Raw genomic sequence first — 25,681 nt, 5'->3', positions numbered from 1 at the left:
GTAGCACGATGATCTGTGAAGACGCAGTACTAACGTGCCATTTCGTTATTATTTCGACGTCACATGACAGGGTAGGTAGACATTGGGCTGTGGTACCCGACAATACAGTGTTCAACGCGATCGACAAGTACCCCCACTGCGTGCTATACGTTTAAATAAATATTTTTACTCGTTTCCGCCACCTAGTGTGTAGTAATGAAGAGGGTACATAAATGAAGTAGCAATATAAACTAGGCTGTACAACTGACTATGATTTCCGATAATACGAATTAATGATGATTTGGAAATGAGCTAAGAAGTATTAGACATAGAATCGGTATTTTGAAAGGATAGGTCTTTGAATTTGAAGTGGTTGAAACCCTTCCTAAGCCACTGTTAGTATCGCTGACTGTGAGCTAACAACGGCCGCAAGCACATCACATAACAGAACATCGGTATCATGATTTACGTCAAACCGCGACACATGTTTTATTCTACAGTTCGAGTTTCACAGCGAAATCAGTTCTAGAATGCGCAACTAGAACTCGAGCAACTGACTTTTTTAACTCCGCAACTATAACTACATAAAACCGCAGATGGCTGACCGTCAACCAATTAGTTGGATAATTCATACAAGTCCGCGAGCTGTCGTTACCACCAGGCTCGGTTATGATTTATTTTGGTACCCGATGATTTTATTGCTTTGATGTGGAAATTTGTCATCTATTATTTGATGAGTGTAAAACTTCAAATAGATGTCCGCTGTTCGTACTACTGGCCAAGGAGCAGCGTTCCAAATGTGTTTAACACACAAGAAACGTCAATAATTGCTTTGCCATTTGAAACTAAGCAGAGTGGAGGGTTATTATTCTCCCCTATGCGAAGTAGTGTGTCTGCGATTTGTTGATAACTCGCACACTGTGGGGGGTTACGAGTGATAACTTTTGTAAAAAGACATATTAGCATACAGCAGGGGTCCTCACGTATCACGGTCAACACTGCATAGTATCAATTCTTATTAGGATCGCATTCAATACTGCATTGTATCAATGCCTATACCCGGTGACATATGACGGAGGAGAGATAACAAATTAGCACCTTGGTGATTACGTTTCGACTACTTGTGGGATTTTTCTGTAACCGTAATTATAGTCGGATGATTCAGCAGTAATCGTAATCGCAATCGATTCAATTGATGAAATAATCATCCCCATGCCCACTAACTCACATTACAAAGCAAATTAACACACATTTAAGCTTGTGTAAGTTATTGTCTGATACCGATGTGTTACAATGTGTAACCGATTTTATAGTCACATGACATCAAGACATCATATCTAATTCATTAGTTGATGTTGAGTATGTCTTATGGTACTTTACAAAATTTATCAACCCCATTTTTTGAAGTTTATTCTATTTCGCTATGACCTAAATCTCCTCTTTTCATTACCGCACAGCGGGATACCCGGAAGTATTGCTTGCAAAAGTGTGAATCAGCTGTTTCTTTATTTATCTTTAAAATTCGTTGAAAATTTTAAAGCACGAAAGCACGTACCAACGACTATTAACAAGAGAACGAACACCAATCAATTTAATGTCCAACTTGAGTGGCTTTCCGCTTCAGCAAGCTTACCAAAGCTACAAGCTCGTACAAGTAATCGAGTCGTAAATTTCTGCTTTCTACACATAAGTGATCATTATTGCGACGGTGCGACATTAACACTACATACACAGAGATTGACTTAACTTACGCTCGCAGTGACCTTGGGAGGGTACCTCAATACCTTCTTTCATGTTACGCGGAGAGAATAACAAAATAGCACGTCAGCGCCTGCATTTCCCGTATGTCGTCGGCTTACCTCTGGATAAAAAGGACGTTTATCGTATAGAAGGTGTGGTAAAGGATCGGTTACGGCCCAGGAATAGGATGTGTTACACGTGTATTTGGTTGAACCCATCAAGGCCTAAATCAGTGGCTCCCAACCTTTTACGAAAACACTCTATAATAACCAACATTTTAGACCATGAAAACACGTACCAATGAATATCGACGCTAACAAGAGTACAACAGCAATCAAAGCCCAACATGACAGTGACTTTTGAACTATAGAACGTTTGTCAAGGCCACGAGATCGTACAACCCAGGGGTCAATTTCTGCTTTCTACACATAAGCGAGTGATCAATATAGCAATTGTGTGACATTAGCACTCCAAAACAGTTGCAATTTTACGGTGCGAATTACTCTTTAACAACTACTTCTACTTGAGTATTTCAAAGCGATACATTTTGTACTCCCATTTCAAGGAGATTTAGCATGTGCTGTGAATCGCTACAGCTATCTCGATAACCTCGCTTTGGCTAGAATCCGTAGTTTCGTATACCCAGCAGCGCTTTGTACGTCGCGTTTACGCACTACGCAGAGAGTGATTGTAGTGGCGACTAGCTTCAGTCGCTTAACGGACGATGTCGATTTCACACTCATCCCAAGGTACTGATTGTGATAATGATCTACCACCCTCCCCGCTATTGTCGCTGCAACATGGAAACATTTGTCTGTACGAAACGAAGGTGGGTATACCCCGAGAGGGAGGAACGAGTGTGCTCGATTTTTCGTGTAATGGTAGCTTGAGTCGCTTTCGGTATTCCTCGATACATGTTTGAAAAGCACAGCCTCCATACCCACGTAATAGTCTGTGCTAAGTCATGGGAATGCAATGTGAAATTATGTGCAAACTTCAGATCATGGACATGGCCATTGGTGTGTACATGCCAACATGGACGGGCTAGTGAGCTCGTTTTTTTTCATGTAATGAAAGCTTGTGGTCGCTTTCGCTATTCATCAATACATGTTTGAGAGCACAGGTCCCATAACCGTAATAGCCTATGCTTGTCATAGGGAATGTAATGTGAAATTATGTGCAAACTTCGATGTTCAAGTCCGAGACTAAAAGCTGGTAAAATATAGGGTTACCATAAGCCCCGAAAGGAGGACACTTTCCACGAGCTGCAAAAAGTTACTATAGCGGACGAATGATTTGTATGTTTATACATCAAATTTCATGGTGTTGACTAAAAAAGCTCATTTTGTCCCCTGACTTGACTCCCGAAATACCCATCTCTCGTAAACTAGGTCATCATTTAGTGCCATTCGTAGTCTTTTTAGATATTTTAAGATGAAAAAAGGAAGACAATTTGACAAAAAGGAGGATATTTGGACAAATGAGGGACATTTCTTGAACGGAATATACGAGTTATTTCAAACAGTAAATAGTGACTTCGATCGTGTCACACTCGACTGATCACAGCTGATTCGTGTGCATCACACTACATCGAGATTACAAGCATTCGTACGATAAGTGATGAGAGCCCGTCCGTGTGATCATAGCTTCCGTAGTAAAACATATCAATTTTGTCGAATACCCCACCGTCAGACAGCTGTAACACTAACCAATTCCTTACCCTTTTAGAACTGGTGTAAAGGTCATAGTAGCCGATCACCATGTTACAATACTAACAACAACATCCCCACCAAATGAATGCTACGTAATAATATTGTGTGGACGTGATCGATTAGCTCTCATAGTAATACGAACGAGATCTATATAGTTATTATCGTTGTTTGATTGATAGATTTCATTCAATCATAAACTACTTATATTCTTCTTGTGGTGCTAAACCTGATTATACAGATGAATCAAACAGTATTCCGCCAATTGGGAGTAGTTGCCCGTCGTCGTGATTGACCTCCTAGTTCGCGGTGGTAACAAGGAATGTATAACACAAAGTGTAAATTGTATAACAGCGACAACTAACTGTTGTCAATCGCCCACAACATACAGCTAACCAGTAATCTATAGAGCTTTCAAGAATAAACTAGGAATATCAGCGGTTAGCCCTAACTTGTCGTTCCATGACTGATTAATCCGATTTCGTCACGACGGGTCTCGGTAGTAGTTGCCCGTACGATATGGTAAATCAATCTCAAAACTCAATTCAACCTAATCCAGAAAAATTTCACAAATACGTTTTTTCTAAATCCTAATCAATGCTCATCTCCGGCGTATACGTACTGGTTTTGTCAAAACAACAGGTTGATGGAGCGTGGCTGACATTGATTGTGACACTCGATCACAGCTTCTTCTGGTGGAATTTTTCGAAACGGTAAATCCAAGGCTAGGACGAGGGGCTCAAACAGCATTTCTCTCACGGTAACACTCCGCCGAGTCAATACGTCCATAGTATGATGCTGCAAATATGACATAACATTTGTTGAGGATATTTTACGGCACGCGTGAGCACAACTGATTGTCAGCAGCGAAATTAGTCGAATTCGAACGACAGTGCGTGGCTGCCGAAGCAATATATCCTTAGTATGATATTGGTGTTGGCATAACAAGTGTTGAGGATACGTTACGGTACACGCGAACACAACTGATTCAGTGTTGCCAACTCCGGATGGAAGAAAATCGCTAAAACTGGTGTCAAAAATCGCTAGATGTTGCTAAATATTGAGAAAAAAGCGCTACAAAATAGCGCTAGATCTACATTAATTGCTAAACGTGTTAAATTGAACCATAATATCAATACACTCTTCTCAGCTGTATTTTACTCGCCTGGGGGCCAAAGTCACTTATCATATTTCTAGTTCATAATACGTAATATTCATCTCTAAGCGGAACAAAACGTGCAGTGCGTTTCGGTAGAGCGGATCGCTTTGCGCAATGATCGCTATACGTGACCACTGACCAGGTTTGCAGGCATAACCGCTCACTCTATAAGCGTGCCTTGCTCCATGCGTCCGTGAATAGTGATGCGATGTACCGTGGAAATGCGCTTGACTTCTCGAAACTGAGTTGGAGTACTTGAACACGACATGCGACTTGACACACTTGTACGCAACATGCGACTTGACCCGATACAACACGACTTGAACCGGGTTTGCCAGCCACTAAAAGTAGAGGACCAACCCGGAGTAAGAAATTTAATGAATCTGGTCCTAAACGCCAGTGTCACACTGATTCCGACAATACGAATTAAATTCTTGTAAAGACAATGCAACGACTTCAAAGTAGCCCCAAGAGTCTGAAAATCGACATTGATCAGAACAATCGCTGGACGAAATTGGTCATTGTTATGTCCATTGTGTTGCGGCGGTGCCATTATTGAAGCAATGCTGGTTTTCAGACTCCGAGGGCTGTTTCGGGGTGCATGGTTCCATTGTCCTGACGAGATTTCATTTTGTATCTTCGAAATCACTGCGACACTAGCTTTCGATCAAGGCCAATCATATTAAATTGCAGCGCTCAGGTCGCCAGATGTAGCACTGTCAATTATGCTACTTTTAGATTACACAGCAAGAAGAGACACTGTTTGCCCATGCGTAACCGCCAGGAGTTGCGTATCTATCCGTACGTTAGTAATCCATCATTAATTTCATTACATATCATTGGAGTCCGCACTCTGGTGGCAGATGAGTCGCCATAGTCGTCGGCCAGAACCGATCTTTATTAGTTATTTTCGGTAAAAAGCGCTAAATAATCGCTAAATACCTTTTCAAAAATCGCTAGATCTAGCGCGAAAATCGCTAAATTGGCAACACTGAACTGATTGTCTATAGCGAAATCAGTCGCTCTCGAACGGCAAGTGCGTGGTGAGCTCGTGATCGATATGTGTATGTTACAGACGGGCAAAGCATTAGTTCGCCAACAGATCGATTCAAGTGGTACAATATACATCAGGGGTGGGCAAAGTTTTGAGCTCGCGGGCCGCATTCAACATTTGAATCCATTCGCGGGCCGCACTATATAGAATTGGGATTCTAAGCCAAACGCGATACAAACAGAAGTCCGTCAATGAGTCGATACAAAGTCTCGCTGTACGCAAATTAATGTACAACGACACTCCCCTTACAGCAGAACTATTTTGTCTGGACGGGGGTGGTCACGATTCGTTTCCGGACCCGGCGCAGATTTCATCAGTTTTGGTTAAACCCGGACTGGATGCGGCCAAGTGTCTTTGAGAGTTGGATTTATGTTACATTTTACCAGCCTAATACATGGAAATACCAGGACTTTACGGGCCAGTCGGATTTTTTGGACTTTGATTTTGCAATCCTATAGTCGCAGTGGATTCCGATTTCGAAATCTCCCACTCTACTTTACGCCTCACATCAGGCTATAGATCGTATCAGGTATGATCTGTCACAATTCATTCCCATTATTGCACCACCGAGCGCGTTTCAGCCAAATAAGGTCTGTCCACCCCGAAGAAGCGAGCTACCCCGATTCGTCACTGGACAATTGAATCTGACATCGTACTCGCAGTTACCGAGCGGGAAAGCGAGGCTCGAAGGTGTGGCGCAGCAATTCTCTGACGGTAATACTTCGCCGGTTCAATATATCCGTAGTATGATGCTGCAAATATGCTCGGCGGTGTTGGCATAACATGTGTTGATGAGGATATGTTACGACACACACGAGCACAACTGATTGTCTACAGCGAAATTAGTCGAATTCGAACGACAGTGCGTGGCTGCCGAAGCAATAGTTCCTTAGCATGATATTGTAAATATGCTTGGAGGTGTTGGCATAACAAGTGTTGAGGATATATTACGGTACACGCGAACACAACTGATTGCCTATAGCGAAATGAGTCGCCCTCGAACGACAAGTGCGTGGTGAGCTCGTGATCGATCGTACATACCGGTAAAGTATTAGTTCGACAACTGATCGATTGAAGTTGTACATCATGTACAGCATACAAAAATAATATACCGCGGGAAATTACACATCATTTACAGACACCGGCATGATTACGCTTGACCAGACGTGAAGCAGTAAAAGAACCCATCACATTGTTTGGTTGGGACTGTCTGTTCTAATACGCTAGAAAGCGGTAAAGGTGTGGAACAGCAGTTTTTGCTTGCACCAATTACTACAATATCGGAAATTAACACGTTGATGCGAGTCAAATTGAGAATGAGCTATTTCTTTAATTACTTATTATATTCTAAATGGTACTTTATTCAAGTTAATCTATGTCGGGGGCGCCTAATACCTATTTCTAATACACGACATTCTGGTTCTCGATATGACTCAAAATGACACACATATTTATATCCAGAACAGATCAATTCTCCTTACTATTTAAGTCGACAACAAAGCAAGAGCAAGTACGACAGTATGGAACAGACTACATGCGTCACTATGCACAGCCGAACGTATAGACACCTAAAACACGCACCAGGATCTCACCGACCAGGAGAAAACTTTATTGACGTCACGACCGGCAATTATTCCTATGCCCCCACGAAATCGAGTCAATCGCGAAACGACAAGTCAACCAGGGTGGTTTGATAGGCAATTATTCCCAAAGCCCCGTCACGAAATTGGACCACAAAACGATAGGCCAGGGCGATTTGTCGGGAGGCAACTATTACCAAGCCCAGGTCTCGTGTCCAGAGGTCAAGCGAGGTAAATCTGGAGGCGAGTGGAAAAGTACAAGTAGAAGTACTCAAGTCTCATGTCTAACCAAAGTTCCAAAGGTCAATCGAGATTCTTTGTTCGTTTTCTCTCTAGCGTCAATCCCCCTTTTTTAATTGCCGCACAGTCAGAAGGGAATTCCCCTTGAGTATTGCTGCAAAACTGAGAATGAGGTAATTCTTTAATTAATTATTATATTGATAATCTTTGTTTGTTTATTATAAATCGCGAATGGGCGTCGATCGCCCAAACTATATACTACTGTCGAGTAGCGATTCTCTACTCAGCAACGATTTCGTTACTCAACTCACGTCAAAAAGTATGCTCACACTCAAATGCGTTTGGATCGTCACTCAAATTTAAGTCTGCTCATCATTAGACTTAATTAAGTGCAGGTGGTGTTGCAACACGTTTTACAAAGCTATCTGACCATCAAACCATTGAATCATTTGACTTGATTGTCAAGTTCAACGGCCGCATTGACGGAATGAATGCTTTTTCCCCATGATGAAAATGTTTTCAAGTCCTTTTGTAGTTAATGTGGCCACTGACCCTGTTAATTAACAACTTGAGTTGCTAGACATGCAGTCAGATATAAAGACATGACAATTTGTCTGTGCGTCTCACGACAGTTTATTTTCTAGTCTGCTACGCTTGAGCCACTACAATATCGTTTGATTATATAACAAATCGGAGGTCACGAATTAACAACATAAACTAAAGTAATTATAACAAGATAACAGAGGTTATGAATTACGTGTCCCAGCTCTACATGTAGATAGCCTAATTCTGTGGCGAGATAGCGCAGTGGTATAATCCACGGCTGCAACGCCATTGTATGCCGGCTCGAGTCCGACCGAGGTCGACTTCAGAAATCCTTTCTAAGTGTTGGAGGTTTATCTAGGCTCCTCCTCGCCGACTCATCCGCGTAAGCGGTGTCTTACAATAAGCCTAGAAGTGGGCCGTGCTACAAGTCGGCAGATACGGAATCAAAAATGAAGAAAATCGGCCTGGTGTAACTGACCGTTGTAGTGGACAAACACCAAGATTACCTCAAACAAACTAACTCTTACAGGTGAATCTGACCATCGGGAGCTGATAGAGGATTAAAAATCAATAGTAATACAATGTAATTATTGACGTAATTCAGTCTTCAACCTCCGATTACCACCATATGGGGGACGAACTGCTGTTTTAGTCCTAATTCCAGCTACAGCCCATGCTAACATGATATTTAGGCCCATGACTATGGCGGCAGGTCCCAATGTTGAGTAAAGATTGGCGCCCGTTTCAAGGAGAGTCATACGAGAATAAGACGAAGCGAACACACAATTCTGCCTTCAACTTAATACAGATATTGTACCTCAAGCTGCCGTTACGAGAAACGGCGCGGTATTTATATATATGTACAGGGATATCTAGAAGTTTCTAGATATCCCTGTATATATATATATATATCACCAGCTGTTGATCTTGACTGCTTCGTTGTGGAAATCGCAATGTTTTATTTGACGAGTACAAAATTTCAAATCTTGATGTACGTACGACGTACGTACTAGATAGGCCTACTGCTCGCCAAGCAGCTACCGTCAAATTGCGTCTAACTGAGCATAAGCATAACCGAACATCAACCATAAGTTACTATATTTTAAACTAGGCAGGGCGGAGATAAATTATCCTGCTGCGAGGTGGTGGCGTGTGGAACGTGTTGATAACCTGATATATAGCACGACAGTTGTTCATACAATGACACTATAATGTGCGACGTATGTACATCGAATATCTATTTAGCGTGGATACTTCTTACGCAATGATGCGCAAAGCTAATAGGCTGCTTCTGACGTAATAATGAGCTGTGGCGTTTGAAAATCAGACGTTTGTGCTGTCACGAGCCTGGTATAATATCTCTTCCTTGTTCACGAATGTACAGTTTATGACCTTTATGTCATATAACTTGCAAAAATAAAAAAGTAATCGTTCTTTCACAGAGAAATCGATTAAATATGGGAAGTAGTCGATTACGATTACGCTTACTTCGGGATTTTGTCGAATGTAATCGATTGCGATTACGATTACTTGGAAATGCTGTAATCGTCGTAATCGATTACGATTACTAATCACGATTACCCCATGTCTGGTCGATACCAAGTCTCCTTGTACGTAAATTATTATACAACGACACCTATATTACAGCAGAACAATCTTGTCTGGACGGAGGAGGTCACGAAACATCTCCGGACCCGGGGCAGATTTCATCAGTTTTCAGCGAAGCCAGTCTGGATGCGGCCAAATGGCCCTGAGAGTCGGATTTATGCTATATTTTACCCTCACAACATATGGAAATAACAGGACTTTACGAGCCAGCCGGATTTTTTGGACTTTGATTTAGCAACCCTATAGTCGCAGTGTATTCCGATTTCGAAATCTCCCCCTCTACTTTACACCTCACCTCAGGCTATAGATCGTATCAGGTATGATCTGTCACAATTCATTCCCATTATTGCACCACCGAGCGCGTTTCAGCCAGATAAGGTCAGTCCGCCCCGATGAAGCGAGCTACCCCGATTCGTTTCGCGGACAATTGAAATAACATCATACTCGCAGTTACCGAGCGGAAAATACAAGGCCCGAAGGCGTGACACAGCAATTCTCTGACGGTAACACTCTGCCGAGTCAATATATCCGTAGTATGATGCTGCAAATATGCTTGGAGGTGTTGGCATAACATGTGTTGAGGATATGTTTCGATCCTCGGCACAGCAGGATGGATCACAAAACAAAATGGCGCTATGCAGTCTACGCGGCCGCATGTCATTTTCGACAGCGAGATTGATTATCGTGAATTAGGTCTTGGACAAAGCACCGATAGCAGCGCGTCGTATAATATCCGAGCTAAGTAGTTATAGTATACTATAAACCTGATCCTCGCACCGCCAACGAGCCGTAACCACAATTCTAATACCGCAACAATCCATACACAATAATACACCATACCGGGAGCTTTCAAAATACCAGTTGACGGGCTTCGATCGATTGTCGACACGTGATGATTTAAATCAGCCTGATTTAAACCAGAACCCTAAGTATGATGCAAATATGCTTGGAGGTATTGGCATAGCATGTGTTGAGGATATATTTACGACACATACGTGAACACAACTGACTGTCTGTAGCGAAATTTGTCGACTTCGAGCGATAGGGCGTGGCTGCCGAAGCAATAGTTCCTTAGTATGATATTGTAAATATGCGTGGAGGTGTTGCCATAACAAGTGTTGAGGATATGTTACGATACACGCGAACACAACTGATTGTCTGCAGCGAAATGAGTCGCCCTCGAACTGCAAGTGCGTGGTGAGCTCGTGATCGATATGTGTATGTTACAGACGGGCAAAGCATTAGTTCGCCAACAGTTCGATTCAAGTTGTATATCATGTACAGCATACAAAATTAATATCCCGTGGTAAATTGAATATCATTTGCAGACACCGGGATGATTACGCTTGACCAACCGTGAAGCAGTAAAAAGAACCCATCATAAATACATTGTTTTACTCGGGACTGTCTGTCCTTATGAATACGCTAGAACGAGGTATAGGTATGGAACAGCCACATTTGTTGCTTGCGCCGATTACTAGGTACGTAATACCAGGGGTTAACATGTTGATGCGAGCAAAATTGAGAATCAGCTATTTGCTCAATTACTTATTGTATTTATAATGCTAATTTATTTAAGTTAATCTATGTCGGGTCGCCTAATACACATTTCTACTACGACATTCATTCTCATTCTCGATATGACTCGAAATGGTATACATATTTATAATCGTAACAGATCGTTTCTCGTTACTGTCTGGGTCGATAACAAAGTAAAAAAGGGTTCAAGTACAACAGTACACAAGACACAGACCACAAGCGTCACTTTACATAGCCGAACGTATGGACACCTAAAACACGCACCAGGATCTCATGGATCAGAAGAAACTATACTGACGTCACGACCGGTAATTATGACCCACCGTACACGAAATTGAATCAATCGCGGAACGACAAGTCAACCAGCTTGACGCTCTATTGTTCCCGAGCCACGAAATTGGACCACGGAATGACAGGTCAGGGCCGGCAACTATGGTCAAGCCCCGTCGTACACGACCGAAGTCAGCACCGGCAATTATTCCCATGCCCCACCGTACATGAAATCGAGTCAACCACGGGACGACAAGTCAGCCAGGGGGTTTGACGGGGAATTATTCCCAAGACACGTCACGAAATTGGACCACAAAACGATAGGTCAGGACGATATGTCGTCAGGCAACTATTACCAAGCCCCGTCGCGTATGACCGGAGTCAGCTGTAATTTCATGTCCTTGACCAGAGGTCGAGCGAGGTTGTTACGAGTCCAGTATGACACAGGCTGTGGACGTCGCTTTGCCCAGCCGAGCGTATCGTCGGCGTGCATACCATTGAAATTAAAAGCCGATCCATTGTTATTCGAGGGAAAATATAATAAATACTCAATACACAAGTCTCGTGTCCAGAGATCAAGCGAGGTAAGGAGTGGAAAAGTACAAGTAGAATGACTCCAGTACAAAGGTCAATCCAGATTCTTTGTTCGTTTTCTCTCAGTCCCCCCTATTGCCGCACAGTCAGAAGGGAATTCCCCTCGAGTATTGCTGCAAAACTGAGAATGAGCTAATTCTTACACTGTTTATTATCTTGATAATGTTTGTTTGTTCTTTATAAATCGCGAATGGGCACCTTCCGCACATTTCTCTAACTACTCATGGAACACTTCCTGGCTTTTGTAACACACCGCTTATACCAGGGGTTGCCAACTCAAAACGGGTCGCGGGCCACTGTCAAATTCCGTAAAGGCCGTGGGCGGGATAAAATAGGCCACACAGTTGAACAACCACGCTATCTCGTCACATACTAGACCAGTGGTTCTCAACCGGGGGTTCGCGGACCTCCGGGGTCCGCGAAACCTCTAAATTTGTAAAGTGATTGCAAACCTGATTCTTATTTTTAAATAGGAAAAGCATGAGACAGTTTAGTTTCAAAATTGCTCAAACTTTAGGACCCACATCATTAAAATGTTCGTCCGAGATCAAATATCCGGCAGTGATTACTCATTTTATTGTCAAATTACCAATAGCCTGCCGACGCAAACATATTGCTGTTTAGAGATGTTTTGGTGGGGTTTGTGGAAAAATGAAATGTTGGAGATGGCATTTTGGATTTGGAGTTATCAGTCTCAGCAAATTAGTGGAGTTGCCAGTCTCAGCATATTAGTAAACAGTCGTTTGAAATAGAAACTCCTGAAATTTTTTCCCAATCTGTCCCAATGAAGGAATTGGAACCTCATCACGAAATCCATTGTGTCTTGAGATATAACCACTAAATAACTTCAATATGAGATGCAAGATAGAAATTACCAGACTGGACGTGATATGTACAGCAAAAACTCACACCAAAAGCTGTCGTCGGAAGCGTTACGCGTTAATATTATATTCGCCACCAATATATATTTGCGAAAATGGATTTTCGGCGCTTGCTCATATTTAATCGAAAACGCGGATTTTCAAGACAATAAATACAGCTGAAAATAAAAGTCTACCCAATTTCTACATATAGTATGACGTTATTTTCAAGAAAAGTCATTGTGTGGATGTTTATCACTAGACACAAGACAGGAGACAGATAACGGTTGCGCGATAATTGATCTAATTTTGAACGAAAACTTGCGGGGGTCCGTGGCGGTCCAAAAGGAGTCCGCAAAGACAAAAAGGTTGAGAACCACTGTACTAAACCCTAATGAATTGATGTCTCGGTAAATTTGGGGTACTGGGCTTATCGAACGCCTTGAAATCTTAATTAAGGATTGCACCGTGTGTTGATTGGTCAGAGATAAGCAGACATGGTGGTGCCTGTATGACAATGCTGTTCTCAAATCCACATTGTCTTCGTCATTATTGGCGAGAAATCGCTTTGAAGTTACATGGCTGTCGTTAAAATACATTCATTATATACGATTTATTCCTTGTATATTTGGATAAATGGGCGAATAATGTATCGATTCAGCGATCCGGCCCGCCAAGTACTCAATTTTCCTATATCCGGCCCGCCGACTGGAGAAGTTGCCCGCCCCTGGTATAGGTGGATAATTACGCGATTATTGTATCGATTTTGTATTCTGGCTCGCCAAGTACTTCATTTTCCCCAATCAGGCCCGCCGACCGTAGAAGTTGCCCGCCCCTGTGTTACAGGCATGCCGATCGCTCACAAGGTAATATTTCGGTAATTAGTTTGTCGCAGAACCGTCGCAGACGATAATTCGAAAACCAACAACTTGACACTTTCTGGTGGTCGCTATATGTTTTGACACTTCAGAACAGTGGTTGACTTTAGTTGCGTGATAAGAATCATGAGAATATTCAATCAATGTGTTAATTTGTCGACTTGAAATGAAACTCACTACACCGCTCAAGTTGATTCGTATCTGAATGTTTCAATTCGGTACCACTCTAATCCTTTGAGAAATCCTTTTAACGCGATCTGTTGAATCGAACGTAACCTGAATATTACGCCAACATTCAGCCGCATCGGATTATTCACACAGTCCGCACCGCTATTTTCACACCTATAGAATCAATACCAACTATGTCAGTGGTTCTCAACCTTTTTGTCTTCGCGGACCCCTTTCGGACCGTCACGGACCCCGCGGACCCCCACGAAGTTTTAGTTCAAATTTAGCTCAATTGTCGTGCAATCGTCATCTGTCGCGTGCAAATGATAACTAATAGCCTTAGTGATAAACATCAACAAAAAGTCTTTTCTTGAAAATAAGACCGTACTATTCATATAGAAATTGGGTTGACTTCTCTTATTTCAAAGCGAATTCTGCAACTGTATTTCTTGAAATAAGTGTCTTGAAAATCCGCGCTTTCGATTTGACATGAACGAGTGCCGAAAATTAATTTCCTCAAATATAGATGGTGGCGAATGAAATAATAACGCGGAACGCGTCCGACGACACATTTGGGTATGATCGCAACAAATATGGCACCAAAATGAACAAACAATTTTTTTTTATCTATAGCAGCTTATCTTGAAATTATTATTATTGGAAAATCGTTATCTATCACAGTGTTGGAGGTTTACCTAGGCTCCTCCTCGACCCCTAATCCGCGCAGGCGGTGTCTTTCAGAAGCCTAGACGTGGGCCGTGCTATAAGTCGGCTGTTACGGAACAAAAATGAAGAATATCGGCCTGGTGTAAATGACCATAATAGTCGACAAACACCATGAATGAATACCTCAAAACAAACAAACAAACAGGAGAAAATGGATTGTTGTAAACATTTCGAAGTCGCCTTTATTGACCTTACTCATCCAACTTTTCTTTCCCACAATCCCCAACAAAAATCTCTAAACATCAAAATGTTTTTATCAGTGGGCAATTTAGCAGTTAAAATGATCTGTACAGTAGGATATTTCATCTCAGACAACCATTCTGTTGATTTGAGCTCTGGAGTTTTACTAGTAATGAATCGAAACTTCTTCGCGATTTTCAGAATTAAAAAAATACAAATTAGGTTATCAAATATTTTAGGGCTTCGCGGACCCCCTGAAAATGCTTCGCGGACCCCCAGGGGTCCGCGGACCCCCGGTTGAGAACCGCTGAACTATGTCTTTACCGATGATATTCAATCATTTTGTTAATTTCTCAACTTGAAATCAAATTCCTAATGAGTAATCAGAGCAAATTAACATTCCACAAAACATGACAAATCTCGAAATTTTTGGTCGCGCTACGCGGCGACGTTTGCTACATATGTTTTCTTAAATGTAGCAGGTTACTTAATTCATATAAAATGGACTGCGCGTACTTTTAGATCGCCAATTTTCCGTCAAAACACCACCGTCACGCTTGCTAGGGTTATTTTCAACAAAATGTTTTGAGCTATAGGTATTATATCCTGCAGCGCACAGCGTGTCGATATCGAAGGAAACACTGTTTATCACTTTTAAGAGTGAGAACCCCTTGTACATAAAATATGCTTTGAAGCTTTGTGCACGAAAGGAATAACTAAATATACTTGTATTTGAGAGCTACAAAATTAAATCGTCAAAATATTTTCTTCATCGTATCATAAAGGATGACACTCTCAAGTGTTGTGGTCCACAACCTAACATTAACGTTTATTAATATGAGTTGCTTGGTTCGGAATTTCTTCATGGTAAAATTATTAACTGGGTACAGTACTATAGATTCAAATTGAGCAGATATATGCATCCCATTCTTAATTAACTTACTTAGTCACACAAAGCACTAAAACGAAATCCAATACCATCAATTTCCCCGTATTGCCAATCGCAGATGTGAATTCGGGATGCGTACATCCGGTTCGAACCACAGGGTATGAGACCAACGTTCCGTCTGAGCTGCGCACGTGCGCAAATGCGCAGTGCTGAAACGGTCTCCGCGCACAGAAAATCTAGGCTGCGCACAAAAAATCCGAAGTGATGACTTTTTTTTTAGTCGTTGCGCACTGTTGTCCAAGGGACCGCGCAGGCACGCAGATTTCTGAGAAATTAGAGGGAACATTGTCAGAGGCAAATACTGCTATCGCTGAAGTCTGAAACCGAGGTACAAGTGCCGTCCGCAAATGTAGATATTGCGCTCCGTGAAGAAACGAGAATTTGCAATCACGTGCGCCTCACGTAAGAGATTTTTCTTATAAGGCTGCTGCACACTGGCTTTGCGACACGACTAAAACAGGTAATTCCCCGATCATGTCGCGCTCACGATAGCGGTAGCTGCGTTCCGCTGCACACTGGGACACCGAGTCGTAACGTAGGCCTATCTGTTCTGTACCAGCTTAATGATTTCGTAACAGTATAGGTTCTTGGTTATTACTATTGTAGAACACATCAAGATACTTCCTGTGACACAAGTACACATATGTGTCTTCTATGTGTACTGACAGCATTTTGCTGATGCTCCGAATTTTGATAAGGAATACACCATAATGCCACTAAGATATTGGGGAGACCGGGGACAATTGTAACACTTTTTGGATTTTCCAACATGACGTGTTGTTCTCATGGAAATTTCATTTCCAAAGTTTTATATAAAGAAGCCAACAACTCGATAGTCTATATAAAAACTAAAATGGAACTCAATCAACACTCAATCATGGAAATTTTGGGTCGCGAAAATCGCCGCTCAAATATTACAATCGCCCCGTACCCAGGGGCAATTGTACCACCCATGCGGGGCAATTACAATAGTGTTATTTATAAGTAAAAACAAACGAAATGAACAACGAAAACGCGACCACAACTTGCATTATTGCATTTAACTAAAGAAATAGAAGTTTGAACGCTTCCAGGCTACGCCCCATAGCATTTTGTCATTTGAATACAATATCACCCTTCGTACCTTCTTCATGAGCTCAAAGTCTACAAGAACCACATTCATTCCATCATCTCCCTACACAGATTAGACATCTTCTACCAAGGTGCTGTTGTTCAACGTGCACAATGGGTTGGACATTGGATCACCTGCGAAGGTGCGAAACCGACCTGGCTAAAATATTTTGGTTGAATGGGTCGATGATAGTGTAGCAAAACGAGGACACAACATTTTGTGGAGTCAAAGCTAATGGCATTCTCCTGTTCTGTACAAAATTAAAATAAATTCTTCACAACAAATGACAAAATATAATTGGGCCATGCTGAGAGTCAGGGGATGAGGATTCTGTCATGGACAAGTTCTTAAGTGACCACTGAAGGTTGACACACCAAGAGTTGATCAACATGAGAAAGGGTGGTAGAATCATGGAAATAACCGAACCGTAAGATTCACATCACCTCTGCTGTATGACCGTTCCGACAGATAATCATGTTAGAATTGGTATGGCAAGGTATTATTTGTTCTGGTATTGAACTTCTGGCTGTTTCAAGATTCATCTGCAGTACATAAATGGTTATACCAACATAAGAACAAAGATATTCAGCATTGAAAAGATATTTTAACGGGGCAAAAATAACAGAGTGTTACGTTTGCCCCTGACACGCTCGACCATGATTAGTGTCTCAGTATGGTACCTTTCCGGCGATGCAAGTCCTAGTTTTTCCATCATCACGGTAGACGGTGATAACATTGTTCCAGCTACATATATTACGTTGTAACCACTTTAGGTATTATTCGTCTGAACAAATTATTCCAGATCAGAAAATTTTTACTCAAGTGTGCAAAATTCAGTTTTTTTCAAATTATTTCAGAGTATCGCGTCGTATCTCATCGTAACTTCAGACATGTTAGGAGAGATAACTACCACATTCGCACACAAAATATCAAGGCGATTTATCCACCCTACTAGCGGTGAGGTCGATTGTTACATTTGCCCCTAGTTACATTTGTCCCCGGTCTCCCCCTCAAATTCGAAAACTCAGTTTATTATTTCAACTCAAGACGCAGATGCACAATATACAGTACCCAAGATACAAATAATATAAACAAGAAGGTGTCTATTATCGTTGAAACGCCCTGACATAGTTCATCAATCAGATATCTTTATAAATATATAGGCCTACTCTTCTTGGCCTACCGGTACTTTCGTAATGTCAAGCATGTCAGTGGCATTGGCGGGCTAGCGGTCATGTTCTCTGTTATTCATCTTTTATTGTGAACATATAGTAATTTAATTATCAAATATATCTTCATTTCGTTCATCCATCTTTAAGTTATCAACTTGAGGTTGAATCATTCTTTTTCTGGGCTTGTTGGATATCATACAGCGCTTGAGCCTTCACCGTGACCCAAGATAAATTACGCATCTGGTACACGAGAATGTTAAATTAGGAAGTTGAACGATTAGAAAAGATTGCAACAGCATCGTCGAAATAAGAGCGCGTGCGTATTTTCTACTGCGACTGAGCCCGCAACTCGCGACAAAGTTTGGAATTAGTCGGCGAGTAGGGCTGGGCAAAATCGAGTACCTGAGTGATTCGATTCTGAATCACGTAATATGCTTCGAGTCGAGTCGAGTAATCGAGTATCACTCATTATGACGTCATACCATAATATTATATGTCAAAGTCTACCTTTCATGCGATCACAAAGAATAAAGTGCCTGTTATCCATCACAATAAAGATTCTTTGGTATTTTTTCGACCATACCGATTTCATTGCACTTGGTGACAATGTTGTGGCATGATCATGACTTCGGAAATGTGCTATTTCCATCAACGTTCATAGCTTTGTACTATATGCAGGGTTGCCATACCGTCCTTATTTCTAAGATTTGTCCTTATTTTGAAAGGCTTCGTCTTAGAAAACTCGACTGTCGTTATTTTTAAGAAATGTCCTTATTTTCGACTTGTGTCCTTATTTTGTCTTATTTTCAACCACTACTGAACTTTGGTCGTTTTCCTCTGGTATCTGTTTGTTTGTTTTATTCATGGTGTTTGTCGACTGCTGTGGTCATTTACACCAGGCCAATTTTCCTCATTTTATGCCGTCGCTGCCGACTTGTAGCACGGCCCACTTCTAGGCTTTTTATAAGACACCGATTACCAGACATGGGGTGATTACTTCATGAATGTAATCGATTGTGATTACGATTACTTCTGAACGACGCGATTACGATTATGATTACAGCAAAATCAGGAAGTAGTCGATTACGATTACGATTACATTGGAAAAGTAATCACGATTACATTTATTTTGCATCTTAGAAGCTATGTTGGAAGACAATATATGGATTACGCTGGCAATGAAAAATTCGAGGCTGATTGTGGGAGTTCCACGGCCACGAGCGGAATAAAATTTATTTTCGTAATCAGTGCAGAGTCAGCTTTCGATTGATACTCGTTTTACCAAATTTAATGCTCGGCAAGCTGGTCCAAACTGACCGTCAAATTGCCTGTAGCCAAATGGAAAGTGTGACGTGATACAATTTCACTGAGGTGTGAGATTTGCTTGTGTCGACACCATATAGGACACTATGGTAATAGTATGGTCCCGTGCGCGGTACGCGTGAGCGATACTGATATCATTTCAATAGCGCAATCTTTTCTGGAAATGGCGAAATAACATGGTTTGACAAAGTTATAAATAACAATGAGCTAGCTCGAAGTTAATTTGCGAGAAACTAACGTATAGTCTTTTCCGCGTGGCATGAGCATCGCGTAAGATTTTCGGTGCAATTAAATGCCGTGACTTTTCGAAGTCATCACTTCCGTCAGGCGAATCTGATCACGTATGGTGAGATATGATAATATGCAGAATATGCAAGTACAACCACCAATATTGTTTAAAACATCTATCCCTTTGCAAACGTTGATCGGGAAATGCTACAACTGTGCACTGAAGGGCGTTGAATTACATCAGCTTCTGAGCAGCACAAATTTTGGGTTTGTTCGATTCGTTTGAACAGGAATCTTCCGTCGATAAGGTCATACACTGATATTGTTCTTGCTTCAGTCAGACTTGAATATTCGTATCATTATATCTGACTCTATGTCTTGATAGTAATGAGCGCATATTGCCGGTATCAAGACGTCACATCAGTGTTTTAACGCGGTAGGCCTACATCGATCGCTTTATTGATTTGAAGTGCGTTCTCGTGCGTGTATGTCGTTTATTAGTAATCTATAGCAGCCTATGTCACCATTTACACGGATTTATTGTGACGTCACAGATGATCGCACAAAATTCCGATTCGCCGTCTATAGTACTTGCGGTTACAGACGTCCATTTGTGTCGCTACAAGTGTTCTGGCTATAGCTGTTTGCTTGTGTGGCCAACGTTGAGTGAATATTCGCTAATTCTGCACTGTTTATACTGAACGCTTTTAATAATGGCAGAACGAATGGGTAGTTTCTCATCTCCTCACCAAGCCAAATTAGCAAAAAAGTGCGATTCGTTTAACATAGGGTTACCATATTTTTGTTTCACAAATTCCGGACGCTCTTCAGCGCCCACTAGCGGATTTCAAAATGAGATGTTAGCACATTGTCGATCAATATGACGTCACACCAGCAACGCTTTGTCTATCGACTAAAGGTGGTCACGATCCGGTATAGGAGTATGTGGTTGTGTATTGTAAGTTGTAATCAGGGCCGAAGCCACATTTTTTCAGCTCCTCCCGCCCAAATAAACACTGATCTCGCCCCTCCCCCCCCCCGTAGGGTATTCGATGCAACTTCTGGGGGCTTACTATATGCATCTAGTCGTTGAATGATTTGAATGAGTTGTGTCAATATTATTGGTTCTTCCACACATTACTGTATAATTCTGATCCTCTCTCCGCCCACATGATCAGAGTTAGCGGTAGAGCTGGTAGGAGAGGGTGACTTCGAAAATGCAAGGAGCGTAATTGTACATCGTTAAGTCATGTTCATGTCACGCCGATAAGATTATTTATCAGCATAATGCCGGTGCGCTCTGCACCACTGAGCTATATAAACACCGCACATCCGGTGGTTTCCAACCTTTAATGGTCGCTACTCCATTTCCAATTTGAAAATGTGCCGTGGCCCAGCTCAACATTTGATGAGCTGATTACTAATTAAATGTCAGCACATTTGCCCAGACTTAGTCACGGCCTATTTGGGAAGCTAATTACGTTCGCTTCAATATCTTCGCGAAACCCAGAATAAAGGCAAACTACCCTCAGGTTTAGAACCGCCATCTTTGAATAAAGCTTCCAAACGGCCTGCCCTAAACCGACTCTATGAATATACCGTCATCTTGTAATTGCGATTACAATCAGACTTCTTTTTGTAAATGAACGTCATTTTATATTTATTTTTGATCGCCATTTTTGCGAGGGTGGTAGTCTTCTTACCCTTTGTGGACTGAATATATTCTCTATGATTGGAAAAATTATTTCTATGCGTAACTTTAATTGTTTTGCCTCAACTTAGACATTGGTCAACAAAACTTTAATTTTTTTTTCAATATTTATTATTTTAAATGTTTGTCGCAAATTTGCGACGTCAGGCTTTCGCGACAAAAAATCGAAACAAAACAGGGCAGTTTTGACAATTGAAATTATTGTTGAAAATAAGCAAAACAGTTAGAGTTTTTGTTCAGGCACAGATGTACATGACATTTGACACATTTTATAGCCGATTGCTCTTTGCAGGTTTGTCTCTTGTATCTCTGCCTGGTGTCCACGGCAGGCGTGTGACCCACTTGGTCACGTTTGGGTGGGCTTTATTGGTCCTCTTTTCCTTGTCTTATGATACTCCTGCTGGATACAGAGGGATGGCCACCCTCTTTTTCTCCGGTTACTAATTTTCCATATTTTACCAGGTATTCTGCATATAATTTGGAAGCAAGCAGACCTTTTTGCTTCTATTTCGGAAATTGCAGAAAATCCCAGTCCCGCCTGTACAGCAACTAACTATTGACGACACATGAAAGTACAATTACATGTGATATTTTTTTGAGCGGATACATGTTCTGTAATAAGCCAAATAGGCATCCAGAAGATCAACCTCACCCATAAATGAATTGTACTGTTCGATAATGAATGGGTAGTCCACCTGTGAGCGTTACTTCGTCTCCTGTGCCATCTTTTAATTTTCCTAACATGATTTGCTTCGACAAAGATACTGGCCAATAGCACACTGCGATTGTCATACCACTTTACTGCCTGAATACTAACGCCGTCCAGAGAAACTTCCATTACTTCAAATCTCCCTCTCCTTCTTGTCCTGCTGTCAGTGCCAATACTGAATTGTCAGCCAGACAGTCTGTTTGATCGCACAGTTCCTACTGCATAAAATCACCTTATGCGGGATGAACAATGAGCAAGAAAGATTTGATTTGCTTCCATCGATTTTGGGACATGATATCAGAAACTTTATCATATCTAGTATCATTGGCCCAGTACATATAGGATCTTCGCATTTTTACGATAGACATATGCATGCAACATCCCAAGAATTTTTCAAAATCATCTCTGGTCATGTGTATTGCCTTCGTTGGATTAGTTTGAACAGCAAATAAATTGCTCTCATTAACAATCCTGTCCAGCAATTCCGCTCCAACAAGATATTCGAAATATGTGTGCGGAGAAGAAATAGAGTAGTCACTGTCGAGCAATTCTGCCTTCCACATAGGAAATTAGTAGCAAGGGATCTTTTCACCTTGAATTGTTTTCCAGATAGATTTTCGTTGCGGTTCATGCGGTCTACATACAATATGACCCGGTGTTTTTCCTTTTTCAACTTTTGAAAAAACGATTGAGGAATCTTCATCAGATTCATCGGGTGAAGAGGATTCATCCGAGCTCATTTATCACATGGTAGCAGAAGTTGCTGCAGTAGAACGTTCTTCATCGTCAGAATCACAGCCACCATCTGTAATGCCTTTTCAGTGTAACGTCACTTGATGAGTGATTTTTTTTCCATAAAAACATCTGGTGTCCATTGCTGCAGCAGCATATTCTGATTGAAATTATCGATAATATTTGCTATCTGTTTAGCACTATTCTATCATCATTGGTTTATTAGCAATTTTTATCAGTTCAATACACCACAAAAATGCGATACAATGAAAGGACAGGAAGGTGTCGAAGCGACTTGAAGTATAGTCTGTGGAATCAGACACCCACCTTGGCTTAGGCGATGTAAAGAGGAGGCATGCACACTGAATTCTAGTAGTTAGTTTATACATATTCCTTGTCTTTATGCACTGTATCAAGGCACTTTCTTGACTCGTGAAGTTGGTGAATCTATTCCCCACTTTCCTCACGTAAATAGCTATTCAATATGGAAATATTTCAGTAGTAGGAATGTTGTCAGAGTTTACCAACAAAAGGCCAATGATGCAAATTCGCATCACTCCTCATTTTCAACATTGCCAAGTAAAATAACATATTATTGATCCAAAACACTTCTGGCTATGTTATTTCTGGTGTAAAGAATCCTATACATATTTTTATTAACGAATATACTCACCAAATCCTTCGACCGCGAAGCAGCAAAGAACGTGGGTCCACCGACTTCACTTAGACATGCCAATGCAATAAACAACGTCCGGGACACCCACCTTGCATTCCAAACACTCTATTTTAAAAGGCGCTAAAGGTAAGTTCGGAATGTGTACTATCTGCGACGGCCGTCGTGGCTGTGTCAAGTATGCGTAAAGTCGGTATAAAATGATGTAATTCGCTATGTACCGAATTTGTTACGCTAGTCCACAAAGGATTAAAACCAATATTCCTGATACTAAATCGCGCGCAGCGCGAAGAAAAATTTCATGTAGCATAAATCTGTCCAAAAATAATCTTGTTTATGATTTATAAAAAAAAATTAGCTTACTTCAAGTCTTCAAAATTCCGGACATTTAGGCGTATTTTAGAAATTCCTACCGGACGCAGTTTTTACAGTGAAATTCCGGAAAAGTCCGGGAAATTCCGGACGTATGGCAACCCTAGTTTAACATAGCTGTTGTCGGGGCATGTGAAAACGGAAGAAAAAAACTGTGAAATTAGGTGAGAATTTTTATTTTTCGAGCGAAAAAGGTGTGCTCTGCAAAATATGTAGAGAAGCAAAATATGCAAAAGAATAGCATTCATTTTCTTCAGAAAGCCACCGCACTCGAACTGTAGCCAAAACACCCTCAAAATATGCACCACAGAACACGTGCGATATCCATGATGTCGAGGTTTATCGCAATTGCGGGTGAATGCTTCTTAGTCCTTTGCGACACCACAAAGTAGCACGTGTGCTATGGTGCATATCCCAAAAATATTTCAGCAGAAGCCCAAACGCGACGGCGTTCTGAGAAAAAAATGCCCTCAATGACTTAACTTCAAGTCGAGACCACATCATGTTTAGAGCGTAGTTCCCCATCGTCACTCATAATGTGATTATCTGGTGTAATGCAATAAATCTAAATGTAAATGCTGTATTTTGATTCTATCAACGAATCATGTGACTCGAATGGATACACGCACGTCTGGTGTTACGCACAGGACCGTAACTGCCGCACCCCAAACCCCCCAATTGGGCGGCCCGAGCACGAAGGGGAACCAAAATTATTTTGTGAATAAACATAAATCATGAAGTAATTTTTTGGAAATTTATGCAACTTATTCAAAGAAGAAATAACAATTTGAAGTCGTGTACGTCTCAGTTTAGTACGTTTGGACGATTTCAATATCTTTTGACACGTCAGATAGGAGGACACGAAAGAGCATCATGTACCGAAGTCATTACCAGCGGGTACGCCCGAAGATATTTGATTATTATTTAGGGGTCCTACCTTTTCCAACACACCTTATTCGATCAACTCTACCGGTAAATCTGGTAACGTGAGCAGAGAGAGGATAAAAATTGATAGCATTATATATGCAATTCCCGATCATATTGACCGATTCAATCATGAATTATATAAATTTTTCGCGCTTCGCGCGCCCAAGCTATACACCCACTAAGCGGACACCCAATATAGATGAAAAGTAGCGGCAAAAAGCGTAAGGCCCGAAGGGGGGTCTGGGGGGTAGGATGCCCCCCAGAAATTAGGCTTATCACTATATGGGGGGCCGGGTTGCGCACTGTTGTCTATGGGCCTGCGCAGTGAGTTGGCGTGTTTGCGCAGACTCGTAAAAAATTAGAGGGAACATTGTATGAGACCGTACCCGATTGTTGTTATAACAACCTAGATTTGACCCTGAATATACCTCATATAATTATTATATGGTTAATTATTGCTGAGTTGTCCTCGAGCGCGATTAATACTTAAGTCCCGAAAAGAGCCACTGGATTTGACCTCTTATCAGTACCGGAACTGCTGCAACCCAAACCCAATATCGCGAGGGGTGAGGGGTGAGCTCGAAGGGTGCCCTAAATTATTTCAGTGAATGAACATAAATTACTCATCATGTTTTGACGACTCCTCCACGAAAAAAATAATTAAAAATGATTATGTAAATTAGAAATAGGCATTTCGGCGTCGGCCATTACCACGCCAAGATGCGCGAACACATATGAAGTTCCTGCCAATATGGGACTCCGAGAAGTGTGCCAAAAAGATTGTCAGCGAGAAAACCTTTGCCGAAGAGGATTGCCCTTATGTTGACCGTAAACTTCGATGTATATAAGTCTAATTGTCCATAGACGCTTAAAAAGGCACTGCACTCTAAAAATGATGTGGTGTCAAATTTAAGGGCAAAACGAAAAAATAATTTTGGCCGCGG

At 41.4% G+C, this 25,681-nt stretch overlaps 1 protein-coding gene across 1 annotated transcript in view; it reads right to left on the bottom strand.

Moving 5' to 3' along the window:
* LOC145457677 (actin-related protein 2/3 complex subunit 2-like) overlaps positions 1-25,144 on the bottom strand; it is a 281,489-nt gene extending 256,345 nt beyond the window's left edge. Inside the window, exon 1 of the mRNA XM_080335955.1 lies at positions 25,135-25,144. The gene's annotated coding sequence lies outside the window, so the exon portion shown is untranslated. The remainder of the gene's footprint in view (positions 1-25,134) is intronic.
* Positions 25,145-25,681: the final 537 nt, after the last annotated feature.

The sequence above is a fragment of the Botryllus schlosseri genome, chromosome 2 (assembly GCF_051294905.1).
Source record: "Botryllus schlosseri isolate E-star chromosome 2, Bs_hap1, whole genome shotgun sequence".
Taxonomy (NCBI): domain Eukaryota; kingdom Metazoa; phylum Chordata; class Ascidiacea; order Stolidobranchia; family Styelidae; genus Botryllus; species Botryllus schlosseri.
Note: the sequence above shows the minus strand (reverse complement) of the source record. Positions and strands in the feature narration are given on the sequence as shown.